This window comes from Lemur catta, chromosome 5 (assembly GCF_020740605.2).
Source record: "Lemur catta isolate mLemCat1 chromosome 5, mLemCat1.pri, whole genome shotgun sequence".
Classification (NCBI taxonomy): Eukaryota; Metazoa; Chordata; class Mammalia; order Primates; family Lemuridae; genus Lemur; species Lemur catta.
Window position 1 is genome coordinate 41,947,718 of NC_059132.1, and position 21,474 is coordinate 41,969,191.

General features: G+C 44.6%; 1 pseudogene; it reads right to left on the reverse strand.

The window, feature by feature from the left end:
- Window positions 1-20,690: 20,690 nt before the first annotated feature.
- LOC123638909 lies at window positions 20,691-21,127 on the reverse strand (annotated as a pseudogene).
- Window positions 21,128-21,474: the final 347 nt, after the last annotated feature.

A 21,474-nucleotide genomic window follows, 5' to 3' on the forward strand; every position in this document is an offset into this window, starting at 1 on the left:
CATTGATTAAAATCAAGCTCATCACAGTCCCCCCAGATCAGATCCTCCACCTGCTCCCCAGCCCACCCCCGCCCTCGTTGGGACCCCACGTGTGCCACTGCAGGATAACAGCCCCAACGTAAGCTCTGACGGGGCATTTCCCTGCCCGGAGCCTGTGTGGCCCCCACTGCCCACGCCAACGGCCTGCAGCACCAGCTGTACGTGGGTGCTTTTCAAGTATGCAGAGACTATGGTCCCACCCATGATGACTCTCGTGTGTAAAATGGAAAGTGAACTCATACCTCTTGTGTCCTTGTAAGCATTTCGCATGCAATATTTTACGGATCCCTTCCACATCCCCCAGGGGTGTATTCCTGTCACCACTGGACATGAGAAAGACCCTGAGACTGAAGTCATTTTTCCAAGATTGCGTAGTGAGCAAATAGCAGAACTGTAATTCAATGCCAAGTCTGCTACCTTTTTTATTCTTTCACATGACCTGGGCCATCAAAGTCCCTTACCTTGGGCATTCAGGATCTTAAAAAATAAAACTTCTAAAATGGGTGCATTTTACTGTATGCAAATAATACCTTAATTAAAAAGTTAAGCTGGGCACAATGGCATGCCTGTAGTCCCAGCTACTCGAGAGGCTGAGGCAGGAGGATCACTTGAGCCCAGGAGTCCAGGTTCAGCCTGTGCAACATAATGAGACGCTGTTTCTAAAAAAAAAACAAAAACAACAAAAAAAATTTTTTTAAATGTTAAGTGGCCCCTCCAAACACTTGTTATTCTCTGGCTCTTTGATGGCAGCTGTCCTGATGGGTGGAGGTAGCATCTCATTCTGGCAGCGTATTTGTTTCTAACCTTTCTTGTTCACTGGTGTATTCAAAGCTATAAATTTGCCTATAAATTCTATCATGTAGTGTTTTACTCTGTTCTGAGTATTTTTTAAATTGAGTGTTTTTAATAACATGTTATCTAGTTTCTAAACAAGTAGGATTTTATTTTAACCATCTTTTTGTAAATGTTATTTTCACAATGGCACTGTAGTTGGAAAACAATGTCTGAACAGATTGACTCTTTGGAGTTTATTGAAGCTTCCTTTATGGCCTAATATGTGGCCTATTGTTGTAAATGTTCTAGGTATATTCAAAAAGAATATCTATTTTCTGTTTATTTTGGATGTACATATTTCTGAATTGTATTTTCAGCTCATTCATATTCATATTATTTTTATTTCTTAGAGATGCATATTAAAACATTTCCAACTGCAATTGTTAATTCATGTATTTTTTCCCTATTTATTAATTTAATGTGTTTCCAGATTGTATTGTTAGGTACGTGTATGTTTATGACAATTATGTCAATTTTCTTTAAACATTTTTAAGCTGTGAAATATGACACATGCAGAAAGTTTATAAAGTTTATATGTATATTCAAAGAAATACTTACAAAGTGAACACCCACATAATCACTATAAAGTCAAAAAAACAAAATGTTGTCAATTTTTTTAAGTTAACATTTTAAAAATCTGACTTCTAGGCTAGAAAGAAAATTCTAGCCTAGAAAGTGATGGAAAGTAACCCACCTTCTCCACCGAGCCTTCCACCCACCAGCCTCGTGGGGATCAGGCTGCGTCTCACCCTGTGTCGACGTTGCCACTCGCTGCACTCAGCCATCCCCACCCCCATGGGAGGGCCCTTCGCCACCCCCAGCTGCCGAAACCTCTCCACGCTCCCAGCTGCAGCTAAATGGGGCCTCTGTGGAGTCGGTCTTAGTCCCTCGACAGGGAGCCTCGGCCTCTCTACCCTCCACAATCTTAAAAAACAGTTACCCTTAAGCCAGTTTCTACGCTCTCCTCATATTGTAGTTATTTTCCTTGTTGTCTATTAGATATAGGCTCCTTACAGGCAGGATGAGGGTCTTATCCTCTGGATTTCCCATAGCTTGATTAGGTATAAGGCATAAGGTAAGTGCTCAATCAGTATTTTAAAGAAATGAGTAGAATCTCTCTTTAATAAAGCTATGTTTCATTAGTCAAGATAGATGGCATTTTTTTTCCCTTTAAAAATGTCCCTTTAGCTAGACATGGTGGCTCACACCTGTAATCCCAGTACTTTGGGAGGCCAAGGCAGGAGGACAGCTTGAAGCCAGGAGCTCAAGACCAGCCTGGGCAACACAGTGACACCCCCCTCCCTCATCTCTACAAAAAATTCAAAAATTAGCCAGGTGTTTTGGTGTATACCTGTAGTCCCAGCTACACGGGAAGCTGAGGCAGGAGGATCACTGGAGCCCAGGAGTTGAAGGCTGCAGTGAGCCATGATCACACCTGTGAATAGTCACTGCACTGGAGCCTGGGCAGCAGAGTGAGACCCTGTCTCTAAAAAAATAATATTAAATTTTCTTAAAATGTCTCTTTATGTTAATTTCTTTTCCATTTTAATTGCTGTTATTTTATTTCAGGCCTTTATCCCTCGCACTAAAATAGCTGCAGAAAGAAAGAGAGAGAGGAAGGAAGGAAGGAAGGAAGGAAGGAAGGAAGGAAGGGGGAAGCGACTGTATTCAGCCCTCTCCCTCCCTAGTCCAATTAAATCAGAATTTCTGGAGGAGTCAGGCATCCTTAATTTTCCCATGTGACACCAGGATTGAGAATCTCTGCCTATTTGGTCCCTTTTAATTTGATCAATTTTATCTCTAAACTTCTAATGGAAGGAAGGAAGAAAAAGAAAGGGGAAGAGAGATGGAGGGAAGAAGGAAGGAATGAAGGAAGAAAAGAAGGGAGCAGGGGAGGGAGGAGTCCAGTGGATTTCAAGACCTTGTGTGATGGGCCCAGCCAATATAGTTCTTCCCAGAGGCTCCTCTGCCCCAGGGTGGCCCCAGGGTGTCCTCCAGTTCCCAGAGACACACTGAGCTCCTGCCCCCTGGACGATTCCCTCCTCCCCACCTCCTACTCACATTCTAATCACACTTCCAGGCCCCTCCCCAGTTTCACCTCCTCCTCCAAGCTTCCCAGACCTCCCTCTCTAAATTCCTGTGGTTGAAATAAGCACGAGGACAATAGTTAATAATACTGCATTATATGCTGGAAATTTGCTAAAAGAGTACCTTTCAGGTGCTCTCACCACAAAAAAAAAAAAAGAAAAAAAGAGTAACTATGTCAGAAGAGAGATGATAGATATGTTAATTTGCTTGGCTGTAGTAATCATTTCACTATGTATATGTGTATTAAAACATCACACTATATACACTTTAAATATATACAATAAAAGAAAAACAAGTACTTTGAGTCAGCACAAAATCCCACACTCGGGACTTATCACCACTGTCAGTCCGTTCTCTTGGCTCCCTAAGGTCACAAATTCTTAGTGATTTTCAGGAACCACAGCTGAAGATTCCGTGCCCTCCTCTGCCCGCCCGGGCACGTGGACAAGAGACACTGTGCTAAATGAATCTTTCTCCAGAAGAGCCTTTCACTCAACCCTCTCCTGTTGCAGATGAGGAAATGATGAAACAGAAAGGTTGAGTGACTTACCGGAGGTCGCACACCTAGTGACTCAAATCTGCTGCCCCCGTAGCAGCTCGCGTTGTCTGGCTGCTTAGCCAGGGCTGTCTGCTCTCCTCTCCCCAGACTCCTCCTCGGGAGGGGCAGAAGGCCGTCTCTCACCCGTGGCTCTTGGCCTTGTGAGCTACTCTCCTCTCACCGCTAGGTCACTGGCCGTGGGCGTTTGGTGGCACAGCCCAGAGAACAGCACAGAACCACAGCGCTCAGCACAATTCAGACCCTGGAGCGTTTTCTGAAAATCTTCCCCTGAAAAGCCATTCTTTGTGTGTACGTGTGGGGAACACCTCTGGGCTTGTCACCGACATACACACTGAAGGCCACACTCTCTCCTGGGTGGGAGGGAGGAACCATGGATCTAAATTGGGCAGGGAGAGGCTTCAGGCCGCAGGAGGGCAGCCACCGGTGCAGCATAAAAGAAAAAAATAATCATTTAGTCAAAGCAGATCCTACCACCTGTGAACCGGTCCTAAGCCAGGACCGGCAGGGGAGGGTGCTCCGGGGTAGAGAGGTTAGCAGGGCCCGGGGAGTTCAGGCCAGGAGTGCGTGGCAGAAAGGAGTGAGAATTCTGCACCCCAGCAATAATGACTCTCTCATGCCAAGTCCAGGGCAGATGTTGACGTGATTTCCATTCCCACGGGATGTAGCGACGCCGGGAATTCCCCCTGGATTTCCTCCTGGTCCCCAGTGAAGGTAGCAGTGGTAGCAACAGCAAGAGGACTACTGGAACACCCTCCCTCCCCAGCACAGCTGCAGCCCCTGGTACTTTCCCGTCCTGTGTCCTGCCACACCGGATCCTCCCTCTCATTTACACACCCATTCACACCTGGAACCACTCTGCCAGTCCCCAGGAGGGAGAAGATTAGAGCGGTAGAGCCGGGAATGTTAGAGCTGCAGGTGGCTCCTGTCCATGAGAAACTGGACGACAGAGCCAGGAAAAGCACTCACAAGGCGTTCGCTGTAATCCAAGCTCGAGAAGTAACCGGGAGGCTTCTTTCCAGTTGTAGCTGCGCCGTTTACCAAGAGACCTTGGCACTGTAGACGTGGTTCATCATCCCCCTGTCTACGAAATGGGGGCTTGAGTAAAATGGCCCCTTGAGAATGGCCTTGACCATTCTCTGGATTCAAACTCTTGTTTTGCAATCGGGAGGTGAGGGCTGAGATCACAGTTGGGGCAGAGCAAGACTGGAAACCTCCTCCCCAAGTCCGGTGCTGCTTTGCCCTGCCAGATGTCGCATTCCTTGCACTCAGGATTCCCAGCCTCGGTCTCAACAGGAGTGGCCAGAGGAGGATCCCCGAGCCACATGGCTAGAGAGGAAAGGCGGGCCCCAGGGCATGGGCTGCCAGGGTAACTTCCAGATGTGGGAAGAGGGCCACACTGCCCCTCTGCCAGGCTCCCACAGAACTGACCGGGAGTCAGATTCCACCGTGGGGTGACTAAGGCCAACTTGACCTTATCTGTATTATTTGAACTTCATACCATTGAGTAGGCATTCCAGTATTTCTTAGGTAATTAAAAACTGAGTACAGAGCCCTAAGAATTCTACCATTAGATTCATTTCTTTTGGCTTAAGTATAATAATGTTTGGTTGGTACATCACAAATATCCCAGCATTGGAGCATCATACATAACTCCTTGGATAACAGTAACAGCTAACATTTACTGAGAGGATACCATGTACCAGGGGGTTCATATATACCATTTCGTTCCATGCTTAGGACAACCTATGAGGTGTGTGCGACTGTCACCAGCATCTTACAGATGCGAACACCGAAGTCTGAAGAGGCAGGTGGCTAGTCTGGTCACTCGTGTGGCCTGGAGCCAGTTCTAAAACCCATGTTTGTTTCACCAGACTGACTGGACAGTACTGTCCCTGTCCCCCATTCTGCCTCTCAGGGGGTATTTATACCTAGCATCCCTATGTCTCTAAATCCATTTCAGAAATCAGGTTTTGACAGAGTAAGGAGGATAAGAGAGACCGTCAGAGTGCCTGGGTTCAAGTCCTAGCTCCACCACTTAATTAACCTGGAGAAGTTAACATCACCTCTGTAAACTGCAATGTTTCATATGTAAAATAATTTTTATGGAATATTGCTCACAGGGTTGTTGTGATTTACATTAGAGAATCCATGTGCAATGCTCAGGGCAATGTTTGGTATATGACAAGCTCTCAATAAATATAATTATGGTTCAGGTTGCCAAAGACCACCCCAGCCCCTCTGAAGCATTGCTGCTGGCCAGCCCTTGATGGAAGCATCATGCTGCCGGGCTGGCAGCTTCTCTGAACATTCCCTGCCTTAAAGGCAGATTCCAGGAAAAGCACATTTTATTCCAAATTAAACTCTGATGTAGGAAACCAGCTGCCATTCATATGGTATAGAGGCATGGATAAGTTGGAGGATGAAGCCAGCCCTTCTGGGTTACATCTCGTGTTTTCCAACCGACCCGAGGTGCTGACTATTACAGAAATCCATGAGCATTCTGACCAGTTTAGAGAGATCTCAGTTACCCCACTGTACTGACAACGGCAATATTGATGTACCATCTGAGTTAGGGTCCTGCTTAGCTGTATATGACATGAGTTAAAATAGTTTGAAAGATAAGCGGCATTTTTCACTTGTGTGTTTTAAAAGTGAAGAGAAATGATATTTATTGTCTTATTTTGTTTTGTTTAGATGGGGTCTCACTCCATCACCCTGGCTAGAGTACGATAGCATTATCATAGCTCACTGAGTCCTCAAACTCCTGGGCTCAAGCCATCCTCCTGCCTCAGCCTCCCAAGTATCTGGGACTATAGGCATGCACTACGACACCCGGATGATTTTTTTCCTTTTTTTGTGGAGACAGGGTCTCACTCTTGCTCAGGCTGGTCTCAAACTCCTGAGCTCAAGCCATCCTCCCACCTCAGCCTCCCAAAGTGCTAGGATTGCAGGCGTGAGCCACCACACCTAGTCAATCGTTTTTTATTTATCCAAAACAAATTCCAAAAGGTATAGACTTTCCAGCACCCTCTCTGTGCAGGTGCGCCCACCCAGCCGGCACTCTGAACACACATCACACTTTCTCACGCCCCTGTGCCTCTGTGCTTGCCCCCCCCCACAGCAGCATGGTCTCCGAGCACCTCATCACTTCTTCCTCATTCCCAAACCTTTTGTAAGACGTTGGTTATGTGTTTGTCTTCCTACCAGACTGCAGACTACTTGAGGACAACGAGCACCTCCTTGTCATCTTTATGTCCCCCAGTCTGTTAGAGAAGGTAAAAAGAGGAATTGAGATGATCCTTAAGGTGTGACACAGCCACATTTTCATGACTGCAAATGATAGCCTTCCAACCACCATGATAAATACCAGGCCACTTGGCTTACTTACTCTTTAATATATTGTCATACATCATTATAAATTGCAGGTAACCAAGATATTGACAGATATTGTGGTGAAGAAGAGCGAGTTTGACAACTTTAAACATTGTTTTTTATTCTTTGTCATTTTAAATGCATTGCTCCTTTTGATGCACTGCTTAATGATATTTATTGCTTCCCCTGCACAAGCACAAAATGCTGGCTTACTCTCAAATTCAATATAGACCTGGGCAAAGTAGTTAAATGCCATGAGCCTTCGTTCTCTCCATTTACTGCAGTAAATTCCTCTTGTCTGGATTGTAATTGCAGGTGGTAATCAGAGAACACAGAGACCCGAGAAGACTTTTATGGCATTCCAGGTGGGCACAGGCTGGCGCGGGGAAAAGCAGCAGCACAGGGAGCCCTACCTGAAGGTTATTCCTGAAGAGAAGCAATGGTAAGACCTTCCAGCAATTGAACTGGCTCTGATGTGGGAGGGTAGAATTTTTAGAGGGACGTTCCTTATTTTACATAATGATTTTACTGGTACGTACTCAGAAATTGTTCAACATAAACTTTCTGGTATTCCACAGTCCTAATACCATAGCTGTTTGACAATGCCTTTTCTCTTGTAATCTCTCTTCTTTTTCTACTTCTTAAATCTTCTCCCATCGGGCTTCTCTAAATTAATTTTTTGTAGCCAGAGCTTTCATTTTATTGCAGTGGTTACTTTTGTGTCTCCTATTGCTTTCTTTAATAATTTTTAATGACCTAAGAAATAGTTGGCTGGCTTTCATTTTCCACTTCCTCCAAGTCAAACTACAGCACATCCTAACACCCTGTGTTTACAAGTATTGGAGAAGGCAACACTAATTCTTTTTGCCTTATCTGCACGAAGGGATTCCTGGATTCTTGACAGGTCCAGATAGAATACAAAAGTGGAAGTCATCTGTTCATTCATTTATTTGCTGTACATGTTTTTAGGGTGTCTCCCATCAGAAAGGCACAGAGCAAGGTGCTTCAGGGTGTATAACAATGAATAAGACAAAGATACTGCCTCAAGGAGCTTTCATTCTGCAACCAGAATAAGACGTGCTCAAATCAATATAACGCAGGTAGTATGAGATCGGTGCCCCAAGAGAGGGACACAGAGCCATGGAAAGTCAAATGAGGGAAAGATGATATCCCATTGCGAAAGATTTGGTGGAGGTCAAGGTCAGTTCTAGAAATGATGAGTTTAAAAGTCAATGGGGGCCGGGCACGGTGGCTCACGCCTGTAATCCTAGCACTCTGGGAGGCCGAGGCGGGAGGATTGTTTGAGCTCAGGAGTTCGAGACCAGCCTGAGCAAGAGCAAGACCCTGTCTCTACTAAAAATAGAAAGAAATTAGCTGGACAGCTAAAAATATGTAGAAAAAATTAGCCGGGCATGGTGGCGCATGCCTGTAGTCTCAGCTACTCAGGAGGCTGAGGCAGAAGGATCGCTTGAGCCCAGGAGTTTGAGGTTGCTGTGAGCTAGGCTGATGCCACAGCACTCACTCTAGCCCGGGCAACAGAGTGAGACTCTGTCTCAAAAAAAAAAAAAGAAAGAAAGAAAGAAAAGAAAAGGATGAGTGGGAGGCAAGGAGTGCAAAGTCACATTTGAAAGAAGTTGTGCTGAGCTCACTCCCCTGTTTGGACCACTGGGTTGCTTTTGCTGCTAGAGTTTCCAGAGCCCGGTGCACTGGGGTACTTGACTTCTCAGCAGAGAGACCTGCTGCTGCAGCTGAGACATCCAGGGCCCTTTGTAAGGGGCTTCCACTTAGGCAAAGTTGCATTTCAGCTTTCAAAAGGAGTTTTTGACTATTTTCATTTTCTTTCTTATTTTTAGGGTAATATCTGTATAGTTGTTTCTAAATCTTTAAAATCTTCTTTAAAAATCCATATTATCATTACCCAGAGGTAATATAGTTTATAGTACTAAACTCTTCTATTTAATTAATGCAAATGAATATTTGCACATTCTATTTTTTACTTGCATTTTTTTACATACAAAAATTAGAAGATATCATATGTAACTTTTGGTATTATTTTCTTTCTCTTTAAATAATATATCATGGTGTTTTTTGACATACACATCTACATCCTCATTTTGTATTCCTGCAGAGTATTCCAACTTCTTATTGGTAGAAATTTAGATTATTTCCACTTTTATACTACTTTTAGATACTACTGTGATAAACCTCCTTGTATGTACACTATTATGCATGTGTCTGGGTGTTTTTCCTCATTACAAATTTGTAAAAGTGGGATTACAGGGTCAGAAGATGTGTTTAACTGTATGAACACATATTGTACTGAGAAAAAAACTTAATATCAAGTGGTTGAAACTGCGGCCTCACCCCCCCCCTTAGGTACTTCTCACCCATCATGTCAGACCTCTTTGCCAGTCATACGTCTATCTTAATCCCCATTCTTGCAAGGCCTGAGCTGCCTATTAGCTAATCACTTTAATCAATAGAATATTCATTTTTTACGGCTTTTAAAGTTATGACTTATTTTTATGAAGAATAAAATGACTTCTAGAGCTAAAGGAATGAAATTGTAATGAAGACAACAAACACAAAAGAACTATTGTGGGGGTGATCCTTGACTGATAAACTTGAACATAGACCACTGTTAGCCAGGATGCATCCTCCTGAGGTAAGATCAGATAATCCACCCATCTGAGATGTGAGATCTTGATCTCTTATGAGCACAATCTCTTCACTGAAATAGTCACCAGGATTTTCATTTCCAAGATCTCTTGCCACTTTTCCCAAAATACCTTCTATTGCCAATACACAGAAAGAAAGTTTTCTCTGCTACCAAAGAAAACTCAGATTTGGACCAAATTCTCCCTACTGTGTTCAACAAAGTCACGAACCCTAGGCTTCTGTGTTCTTTCTGCAGTCCATTTCAATGGTATAGCAGCTCAGGGTTATGACCCAATAATCATTATTACTAAGTCCATTAAGCTTAACCTCTACTGCATTATCCACCACAAACATCACAAGCCAACCTTGCAGAGTACACATGTGGCCCAGACACAAAGGCTGGGAGAGTTTACTGTGGGACTCTGGGACCTTACTTCATGTCCTCACATTTACTGAAGAAAAAAATTTGTTACTTGTAAACACTGAGTCAAATTCTTACAAGTTTCACAAGGTTACAAAACAAAAGAATATAGTCTTGAAAATATAGTCTAGAAGTATCTATGAATATACCTAATGTAACTTTTAAAACATAACCAAAATGAATGACTTGATTATTTTCTTTCCAATAGTTTGATGTTTGGATTAGCACACTCCCAACGTGAAATCTGATTTTATCCTCTTATATCTAGGAGGCATTCAATAAATGTTTGTTAAAATGAACTAAATTTAATACACTTGGGTCAATATCTTTCATACATTCTTTATGGTATCTTATATTTGGAAAATAATATTAACAACCATTTCCATGAATAACATTTTCTTTGTCCATGGAAAATGTGAAGGTAATAGCAAAGGGAGCTATCTTGAGGTACCTGAGGTGAATTATTAAATTCTAAGTTAACCACAACCAACACTACTAATTTGTTTTAAATAACTTGTCCAACTCTTAGAAGAGAAAATGATTTGGGAAGCAGAAGTAGATCAAGAAAATTGATATTAAATGGCAGGGGTAAAGGGATAAACATTTGAAATTCTGGCTTCCTGGAGTGGATAGTCAAAAGCTCTCCTACTGGAAAATAATATCTTGAATTGAAAAGCATTCAGATCATCATAGATTTCCAACCCAATTAAATTTCTTTCTCCTAGGTTGTCTATTTACTAAAACAGTATGACAGCTGTTAATATTGTCATTTAGGGCCAGGCACAGTGGCTAATACCTGTAATCCTAGCACTTTGGGAGGTCAAGGCGGGAGGATCATTTGAAGCCAGGAGTTCGAGACCAGCCTGAGCAAGAGCGAGACCCCGTGTCGACTAAAAATAGAAAAATTAGCTGGTGCATGCCTGTAGTCCCAGCTACTTGGGAGGCTGAGACAGGATGATCGCTCAAGCCTAAGAGTTTGAGGTTGCTGTGAGCTGTGATGATACCACTACACTCTATCTGGGGTGACAGAGGACTCTGTCTCAAAAAAATAAATTTAATTAATTAAAAAATAAGAATATTGTCATTTAATAAACATATTTCTAACAAAATAAACTATATTTCAACTATCACCCCAGTGTAAATAGAGATTTCTTCTCAAAATGTTAGCTTTGTTTGGGATTGCTGCTTTTCCTTTCCAATTGGTCTGCCTCTTAGGAATTAAAATAAACTGATAAGTGGAGGTAGTAACACAAGCCAATAAAGTATGCTCTTCATAATATGTAAATATCTTCTGATGCTGTCAGGATAACAGTACGCAGGAAGAACGGGGAAACAAGAAACTATCATTTCAAATGCCTACAAGTGCTTTTTCAATTAGGAACCATATTCAAGCAGCTATGTTTTTCACCTGGATGCACTTTGCCACTCTGGTCATTCAAAACTTCCTAACAGGCACTTACACATCACTGCTTTCTGTCTTGCCTGTTCCCTGGGTGACTTTCAAACAGCCACAGCACAGCGATGCATGCTCTGTCCTCTTCGCAGCAATTTATTTTAAGAGTTTCAGACACAGATTTTATCATAAATGGAAAATATTCTATTATTGTTTAATAAAGCATCTTTAGTTTAAATATGACCAGAGACAATGTTCTTCAAGCACCAATTAACAATTAAAAAAAAAACAAAACACCTGCTATGGTGACCAACTCATTCTGGTTTACCCAGGACTGTCCCAATCTTAAAACTAAAAGCCCAGAGTCCTGGGAACCCCAAACCCAAACAGAGACAATTGGTCACCATTGCATAAGCAATCTTTGAATGAAAATATCAGAATAGTCACACCGCTTCATTTGTGAATTAAACAAGCCTTTACTGAATGCCTACCGTGGTGAGTATAAAGTAGGGTCAGCCCTCAGTGGCCACAGGTTTCATATCCGTGGATTCAACCAACGGGGGATCTAAAATATTTGGGGGAAAAAAAACAATAAAAGGCCAGTCCAAGTGCAATGGTGTTTATAACTAATTAATCACAACCAGTTACAGATTCCTTTGTTCCTTCTCCATTCCTACTGCTTCACTTGAATAGCCTGGGGAAAAAAACACAATAAAAAACAACAATACCACAATAAAAATAATACAAATTTAAAAACAGTACAATATAACAACCATGTACATAGCATTTACATCGTATTGGGTATTATAAGTAATCTAGAGATGATTTAGGATGTGGTGATATGCAAATACTACTCCATTTCATATCAGGGACTTAAACGTTCTCAGATGTATGGCCAACCTGGGCAATTTGAGGAGAATTTAAGAGGCTATTTATGGAGGTGTGGGCTCAGCTAGGGCAACCAACCAGAGCAGAGAAGTGCCCTGGGCTTGGAGCACCTGAAGGGGCCGGGAGGCTGCCCAACCCCAGTGCGCAGCCCAGCAGGAGGAGGCCCTTCCCCCTCGCCCGCAGACCTGCTCAGTGCCTTCTGCTGGCCAAATCCAAGTGGAAGGCAGAGGAAGGGAACCTACTGATGGAGCCCTCATCTGTCAGCGCCCCAAGCCACACAGCAGGGCAGAGAGTGGGTCTGGAGGTTCCCAAGAAGATGGATGTCTGGCCCCTGCTCTTAGCAATTTAAAATCCAAGGGAGGCCAGGTTCTGTGGCTCACACCTGTAGTCCCAGCACTTTAGGAGGCGGAGGCAGAAGGATTGCTGGAGCCCAGGAGTTTAAGGTTGCTGTGATCTATGATGACGCCACGGCTCTCTAACCTGGGCAATAGAATGAGACCCTGTCTCAAAAAAAAAAAAAAACCGATTTTGAATGAGTTACTCTGAGACTCCATTCCTTGTAAAATAAAGGAAATAATGGATAACTCATTGATTGTTATAAGCATTAAGTGATATAATTTCCAAAAAATATCTGACACAAGTAGGCTCTAAAATCACAGTCTCCCACTTTCAAACTCTCTACCTTACCCTAAATGTATGCATACATTTAAATACATAGTTTTAGTCACTCTATGTTTAATAACTTTACATTTCAGTAACTGAAGAAAAGTATTTTCCATCAAATGTCCCAGAACCTCCAGATGTATCCGCTTGTCTCTGCTTCCTGGACAGGGAGCAGCCCCTTGCCAGTGCACAGGACGAACGCGACAAATGCGACATTCCTGAGCCCAGGGTTTCCAGACACACATGAGTTTTCTCTGTTTCACCCTATTTGATGTAATCCAAAGCATTAAGTAACCACGTTCATCCAGAAGGGAGGAGCATTCAGGTGAGGAAGAAGAGTAGGAATCTCACGTATTTACGGAGAGGAGCCACAAGGGCTCCTCTTAGCCACCATAAGCAGAACTCCTCCTCCCTACGTGGAGCAGATTTGCAGTTCACAGCCCTCCGTGGGCTCCAGCCCGGCTGTTGTGAGGGAAATGCGTTAGCACAGAACACGGAAGAAAATGACCAAATCATTTCTCTTTGCACAATTCTAACAAAGTGTTATTTGCTTTTTCAAAGCCTCATGTTTCTCTTCTCCCTCCCTCTTTCCAATCCAATCCTACCCCTGCCCCACATTCACCCCCTCCCCCCACCAAAAGAAATTAAATTTTGCAAGTAACTCCATTTGCTTCTGTGTCTAGCATAAGCCCTGAGTAGGAGTGGATTCTCTTTCTTGAATTTTCACTGAGAAACTGCTTCCAGCTGCCCTCTGGGGTGGGACCCGCCACCCGCCACCACAGTGAAATACTGTGCAGTGTTTGCTGAGCGTTCCAGCCGCCACCTGGGGGCTCAACATACTCAATGAATGCCATTTAGCCAGGCTGGTGGTGAAATGGTGACAAATGGTATGTTGACTTTTTTCCCTGTGTCTGTGGTTTAGGACCAGAGGGTTTCCAGTCTTGCTGGCTCTTTCTTCTGTGTTACCAACCTTTTCCACGTTTCAAGTCTGCCACGGCCTCTCCCCCGGCTATGGCAGCAAGCACCGAGCCATCCACAGGAGCCCTTTGTTGGTTAGATGGGTCACAGTTGGGATTCCATAGTTTGTCCATGCTTCAGCATTTGCTAATTTTTTTTAAAGGAGTATTTCTTCAACTAATTAAACAGTTTTTCTTGTTTAAAGTGTTATCACTCCACTCACATGGAATGACCCGGACTGTTACTTCTTTTATCTCTGGTCACACCCAGTAAAATTAGGCTTATTTGCGTATGATTAGCCACAGACTGACGGCCTCTGAGCCAAACATCCCTGCTGGCTCCGCTGCTCAGGTGGACTTTGCCTCAGGCTCAGCTCCCAGGGCAACTGCCTGTCACCTTCACCATCCCAGAGCCCTTTCCCTGGCCTTGCATGTGTCTCTGAGCCTCAGCTTCCTCCTCTTCACTTCCCTCTCCTTGCACAGACTTCCTCCTCCAACGTGCTTGGTTCTAGAACATTTCCAGCTATTACTGCTTCAAAGTCCTGAGCAGACTATTGGATGAAATGGAAAAAACAACAACAGCTGGGCCTGCGAAACCAACTAATTAAACTGTTCCAAGTTACCCAGAAGGGACACTTTTCCCTCCACTCCTGACAAGGAGTCTTGGACTCTAGCTTATTAAAGGGAAAGGATCCCAGCTACTCAGAAGGCCAAGGCAGGAGGATTATGAGCCCAGGCATTAAAGACCAGCCTGGGCAACACAGTGAGACCCCATCTGAAAAAATGTTGAGGAGAGGAAGTCAATGTAATGTCACTAAAGACTTGTGGAGGAATTCTAGCAGGCCCTTGGACAGAAGGCATCAGTGGCCAGGGTAGTTTTCTGTTCCTGGTTGTAAAGAAATCTGAGAGTATTCTCCCTCCAAAAGATGTCAAGGGTCCAGGGCCCTTTCTGTCTCTATATCTGGCCGCTTCACTACTCAAGGTCAGGTGGCCATTTGAAGTGGAAAAATGATTTTTCTACAATCCAAAGCAAGCTCGGGGTCCATCTTTAGGCAACTTCAACTGTTTGCACAGTTCCGTGCTATTCTACTAATTTAGTACACACTCGCTCATACCCAAGCTGCGGCCTGGTCTCAGTTCTGCTCACCAAGTTCCGTCCTGGTCACACACATTCCCAAAGCTCTTCACTCCTCCCAGGCCCAAGTCTCCCTCTTAGGGTCAAACCAATTCCAGTTAACTTTGTTTAATGCCTTCTCTCTGCCTATTCAGTATGGTAGTCAGGTTCATAAGCTCATAAATGACAACACAGAGTTAGCAGGAGGACGACAGAGTGGTATAAAATTCCCTCTTCTCCAAACAAAAACCCACCTCTGTAGCATCTCTGTTTCCACCCCTGAAACTCCCACAAACCAGACTCTCCCTCGTGCTGGCACATGCCTAGAGCAGAGGTCCAGAAGAGCCCTTGCTCAGGCCTTCCTCAAGCCTCGTTTGAATCTCCTTTCTCTGAAACCTCACTTCGCACGCACACACACGCACAAACACACACCCCAGAATCACCAAGTCGTGCCGGGGGTACAAAACCCACACCCATGTTTCTAGACATTGTTACCTTCTCAGGCCTCTGGCACATCTAAAGTCCAGCCCTACTGGGATTATCCCCAGCTATTCACTGTTTCAGAGGCGGGATCCTTGTCACACCTAGACACGGATCTGACAAGTCTTCTCACGTGTCCACATTGAAAAGCCAATTCCTTAAGTAATTAGAAATCCACCATCTACCAAAAAAAAAAAAAGAATGACCTAATCACATTTTGACTGTTAGGTTTAAAAGTTTGAGAGAGCAGTGCGGGTCACCTGACATGTCCCAAAATCCAAAAGCTTTTCTATTCTGAAAGCATCAGAATTTCTTCCAGCAAATATATTAAATACATTTTTCTGATGATGCTTTGATTGAGATATTACTAGAACAAGTGCCTGCAACCACTGGTCCTCTGGGAAATGATAAACGTGAGTGATGGGTGGTGCAGTGAAACCAACCAGAGGTTAAAAACCTTTGCTGAAGGTAAACTACAGAATTGATCATAAAGACTTCATTCTGCGTTTTTCTGAGACTATAACTAGATAATAGAATTTACATGTTTCCAAGTGAGGGAAGGAAATTCTTTGGGAGACAAAGCTTAACAACTTCAGTACTGGCACCAAATGTCTTCTTGCTCAACAAATCCAGTTTAAAATCTTGTTCATGGGCTAAGCTGGATTCTACTACAGAGGCAAAAAGTGCAACATCAAGGAAACGTGTGCATTACATGTTTCTCCGTAATTGGCAGTCAAATCAACCAGTGTATTTACAATGTGTCTGTTCTGGGATGGGGGACAGGTGTTACCCTGCCCCCTCTGCAGCCTCCCTCTCCCTCCATGATTTCGACAGTATTCTCTGAAACTAGACACCAAAGTTGGACTTCCTCCCTAACCTGACACAGCTCTTCATGTGGGTAAGGTTAAACACCCCGTTCCCCACCCAACGCTGGTTGCCTTCCTCTGTGCACACTCTGCGTCACCGTCCCTCTTAATTTTTAGCTCCTAAAAATTTAAATTTAGGGGGGAAGGATATTTCCCCCTAAATTTAAATATGGTTATTTGGAGTGATGTGATTACTGGTAACATTGTTATTTTCTTCTTCATGGTGCATTATCAACATTTGGGCATGGAACAAGTACAGGTATTACTTTGCTCATTTCATCACGATGTTCAACGTTGAGTATGCTATTCTGGCTGGAGTGTGAATATTCCATTGCTGCTATCTCTCATGTTTGGAACATGACACTTCTGATAATATAGTCTATGATTGTGTTTGTCTTTTTTAAAACCACTTAACACTTTTAGCTTCTATAAATCTTATAGTTAACTAAAGCCTCTAGGTCTTTTTCACGTTTAGTGTTCACATAAATCATGGATCTGCCATCCTATTTTCATCTTTATGTGTAGTTAACATACAAATCCTTCTTACAGTATTAAAGGGTGCTAGTGTATTAAACTGCAGCAGCCCCCAACCCTTTTGGCACCAGGGACTGGTTTCATGGAAGACAGTTTTTCCATGGACAGGGTGGGGAAGAGGCGGAGCTCAGGTGGTGGTGCGAGCATTGGGGAGCAGCTGTAAACACAGATGAAGCTTCTGAAGTTTCTCTCTGCTCACTGGCCCCTCACCTCCTGCTGTGCACTTCCTCTTTCCTAAGTTTCATGGAAGGCAATTATTCCACGGTGGAGTAGGGGTGGAGCTCTGTGGCCCAGGGCTCGGGGAACACAGTATTAAAGTACCTAAATAACCCATCGTGCCTTCTGAAGGGGGCCGTCATGGTCTTATTCAAATGCTGAGAATTCCAGGGACTATGTCAGGTGTCCCTGGCTCCCTCTACCTACCATCCTTCTGTCCTGATTTCACAAAATATTTTTTGAAATATTGCCTCCTGCAAAAATTAATATGTAAGAAAATTCAAGGTACCAGTAACCTGTGGAAATGGGAGGAAGATGGTAATGTTGTTTTTTGTTTGTTTTTTGTGTAGAGACGGGGGTTTCACTTGTTGCCCAGACTGGTCTTGAACTCCTGGCCTCAAGTGATTCTCCTGCATCAGCCTCCCAAAGTGCTGGGATTACAGGTGTGTGCCACAGCACCCAACCCAGTGGTAATTTTTTATTTCTTTTGAGTATCAATTACATAGGATTGTTTTATTTATTTATTTTATTTATTTATTTTCAGACACAGTCTCACTCGGTTGCCCCGGCTCCAGTGTAGTGGCATTATCATAGCTCACTGCAACCTCAAACTCCTGTGCTTAAACAATCCTCCTGCCTCAGCCTCAGGTGCATGCCAGCATGCCCAGATAATTTTTCTATTTTTTGTAGAGATGGGGTCTCATACTTCTTCAGACTGGCCTCAAACTCCTGGCCTCAGGAAATCCTCCCTCCTCGGCCCCCCACAGTGCTAGGATTATAGGCATGAACCATGCCTGGCCCATTTTATTTTATATCTTTTTGTATATATGAAGTGTTCCGTGATAAAACATTTAAATATATACGGTTGATTTAAAGTGGGAAGAGAATTCTCAGTATCCCTTGAATTTTGAGTAAAAAAAAAAAAAAGGTAATGGGCATTAAGTAAGCAAAATTAACAGAATAAAAAATCGATTTAAGACGAAGAAGGAAAATGAAATTAAAAAAAGAATGAAAAATAAAGAGGCCAGGAAGATGGGCAGTAATAGTAAGGTGGAAGGAGGCCTTGGGCGGGTGGAGACGGAGGAGACAGGGGTGGAGGGAGGTGGAGGGTGGTGCAAGCAGGGGCGGTGGAGGTGGAGGCAGTGGAGGGGGAGGCAGTGGGGGGGAGGGCAGTGGAGGTGGATGAGGAGGGGGAGGGGGGGGAGGGGGAGGGGGGAGGGCGGTGGAGGGGAGGGTGGTGGAGGGTGGTGGAGGGGGAGGACAGTGGAGGGGAGGGTGGTGGAGGCGGACGCGGTGGGGGGAGGCAGGGGTGACTACTTGCAGCGCAGAGTGATGGAGTGATGGGGAAACAGGGGAGATGATGGAAAGCCACCTTGGAGCTTCCAAGACATGTCAGCCCATCTATCCTACTGCTTGGCCCTCAGCCCCAGCCACCTAAGGGAGCTGATCTCTCACTGTTGCTCAGACTGTGAGGCTCAAAGCCAGGAGGCGCTGCTGACACTGAGGTCCTGCTGATGCATTTGTGACCCATGTTCTCTCTCAGCTCTGGGTACAGATTGTCTCTGCACTTGAGGTGTCCCCCAGGTGACTCAGCAGTCTGTCCTTTCTCCTCCCTCCCAGGGCCTGAGGAGCAGCCTGCCTAACTTGGATCCAGCAGAGCCTGGCGAGCTTCAGGAGCAATGGCAACATCTTTCCCCCAAAACCTCTCAGGTAGGCGTGCAGGGACCACCCAGGGCTCTCCTCACCACCTTGGCACTCCTGACTTCTGGGTAAAAGCAGGGGCCTCTCCTCCCCCACAGCATGGCAAATTAATTCCAGTTGGATTAAAAAGTTACATGTTTTTAAAAATTGTAACCATAAAAATATGTGACTCAGACAAGTAAAGTGAATTGTTTTTTCTGAAAAAGACAGAAAACAAACGGATAAACAATGCAGAAGACCGGTAGAATTGTTTGGTATAGAACATAAAATGGCTTTATGTTTTTTTCAACCCCTGCCACCAAATCTCCAAATTTTGGGTCCCTTCTTTACTCCTTGGGTAATACAGACAGCTCTTTAGTCAATCAGTTTTAAGAAACAGCTGCATTCTGGTCATTAAGATTTCATCTCAGGGACTAAGAAGTTCAGTAAACTGAGGTAAAGATTAATTTTGTATCCATTCAAAAGTTTTTCCCCTCCCTCCACCCCAGGCCCGACTTGCGGTCCCTGTTTTGGAAGGAGGGCTCTTTGCTCCTTTTGCATTTTCTCTTCTCTCTCTCCTGCTCCCAACCCTTCTGCGGTGGGAGGGAAGGCAGGTGACAGGATTAGGGGGAAAGGTGCTTTCACTTAGGTCGTGCAGCTGTCGTCCTCTCTCTCTGAGGCTGTCCTCCCGTGTGGGTTCTTCGGAGCGCTTTGGGGTCTCGCCTCTGCACTGTCGTCTGATGCTCTCCGGGTCATCTCTTCTCCGAGCCCGTCTATCAGGTTCCCGCCCAACCATGACTGTCACAGCCCGGGGCTGCGGGGTAGGGGGCTCCACACCAACCTCGGTGGGCAGGGCCCCAGCAAGCCGGCCCGGCTACCTTCTGCTGCGTTCTCTGGCCGGCAGCGCGGCCCTCCATCCCCAGCCCCCAGGCCGGGAGAGCGCGAGCTGCCCCCGCTGCCTGCCCTCCCCGCCCTGCCGCACGGGCTGCCCCAGCGAGGCTTTCGCATTCGGAATTCTCTAGATGAAAAGCAGGGGCCAGTTTCCATGCTCACGCGCACCTCCGAGCTCTAGAGGAGGCGAGGAGCACAGGTTCGCCTGTCTCAGGAACTTGCTCGCCGCTCTGTGTCCCGGCAGCACCGGGATGGCCCCGCAGACTCCTGCGTGTCAGCGAGCGGCCGGCAGCGCGGGTCGCAGCCGCCTCCGGGCGGGCGGGTCGGTCGCGCTCTCCGCCCCGCGCAGGCTCGGCGTCCCGCACGCGGCGCGCAGGGCCGGCGGGAGAAACTCCCGCCCACACCCTCCGTCTGGATCTCCCCTGTGCTTGGGTCCCCTTGACAGTCCCGTGAAGCTTACGGACCCATTCTTAGAATAATGTTTTTAGGTTAATAAAATAAAAAATTCAGAATTATAAAGGAAACCGATTATATTGAAATGAGGGTATCAAAATCATTTTAAAATCCATACTCTAATAATAACTCTTTTTTACAAATCACTTTATCAGGATATAATTGACATACAAAAAGCTGTACACATTTAGTGTATACAACTTAATGAGTCTGGAGATAAGCACACCCCCTTGAAGCCATCACCGCAATCTGTAGCATAAACACATCCATCGTCCCCAAAAGTTTGCTGCCACGCTCTTTGTTTCTGTGTTTATTTTATTTGTGTGTGTGCTGAGAGCACTTAACATCTAAGCTCTACCCTCTTTGCAAGTTATTTTTGAAATGTTATAGCACAACTTATATATTCCAAATGGACAAAAAGTATCATTTACAGTATCTTAAGATAAATTGCCTTTGAATGGGAGCTTCCTTTCCAGTACTTGGAAGTCTATTAGGATGTATCTAGAAAATTTACCACTGTGGAAAATGAAGACTGCTTAAATTGAATAGGAGAAAGGGGGAAGAGCCTGTGGTTTTTGTTTCTGATCAATTGCTCTAACACTGTCCTTCAGGCAGCTGAAGGACTTTCCTATTTTCTTTAGACATCATTAAGTGCCGAAGCTCTTGCAGGACAACTTTGATGCTGTATGAATTCTACCATTTTGCTAGCACTGATATGGCTCTTGGGTCTACCACTCCATTAGAACTATTAACTCCATTCATCTTAATTTTTGTTACTATTTTTACAAAGGTGGAGTGCTTCTGGGTATTTAGATCCACATTCTGTTTTAAGGCTGTATATTTGGTTTTTGTAAATTGTTCTTGGAGGCCCAATTATCATCCCTGTCCATCTTGTGTCATCTTTGTCATCTTCTAGACCCCAGCTAACCATGCCATCTCCTACTCCTTTCTGGCCTTCTCTGATTCTTCCAACAGCAGAAATTACGAGGGACTTTTATTCCCAAGCCCTTGGTGGCTGCCATCTTGTGTTGCTGTCGGTCAAAGGCTGGCCCTTTATTCATCCCCCAACCCATCCCCTGGCCCTCTAAATTATTTTTGTAGTTTTGTATGTTTATTATTTTAGAGATAGGGTCTTGTTATGTTGCCCAGACTGGTCTTGAACTCCAGGCCTCAAGCAATCCTCCCACTTCAGCCTCCCAAAGTGCTGGGATTAGAGGCATGAGCCACCACACCTGGCCTTAGCAAGTTTTTAAGTATGCAATAAAGTATTGGTAACTGTAGGCACTATGTTATGTGGTAGATCTCTAGAACTTATTAATCTTGTGTAAGTAAAACTTAGTTCCCTTTGACCAACACCTCCCCACACCCC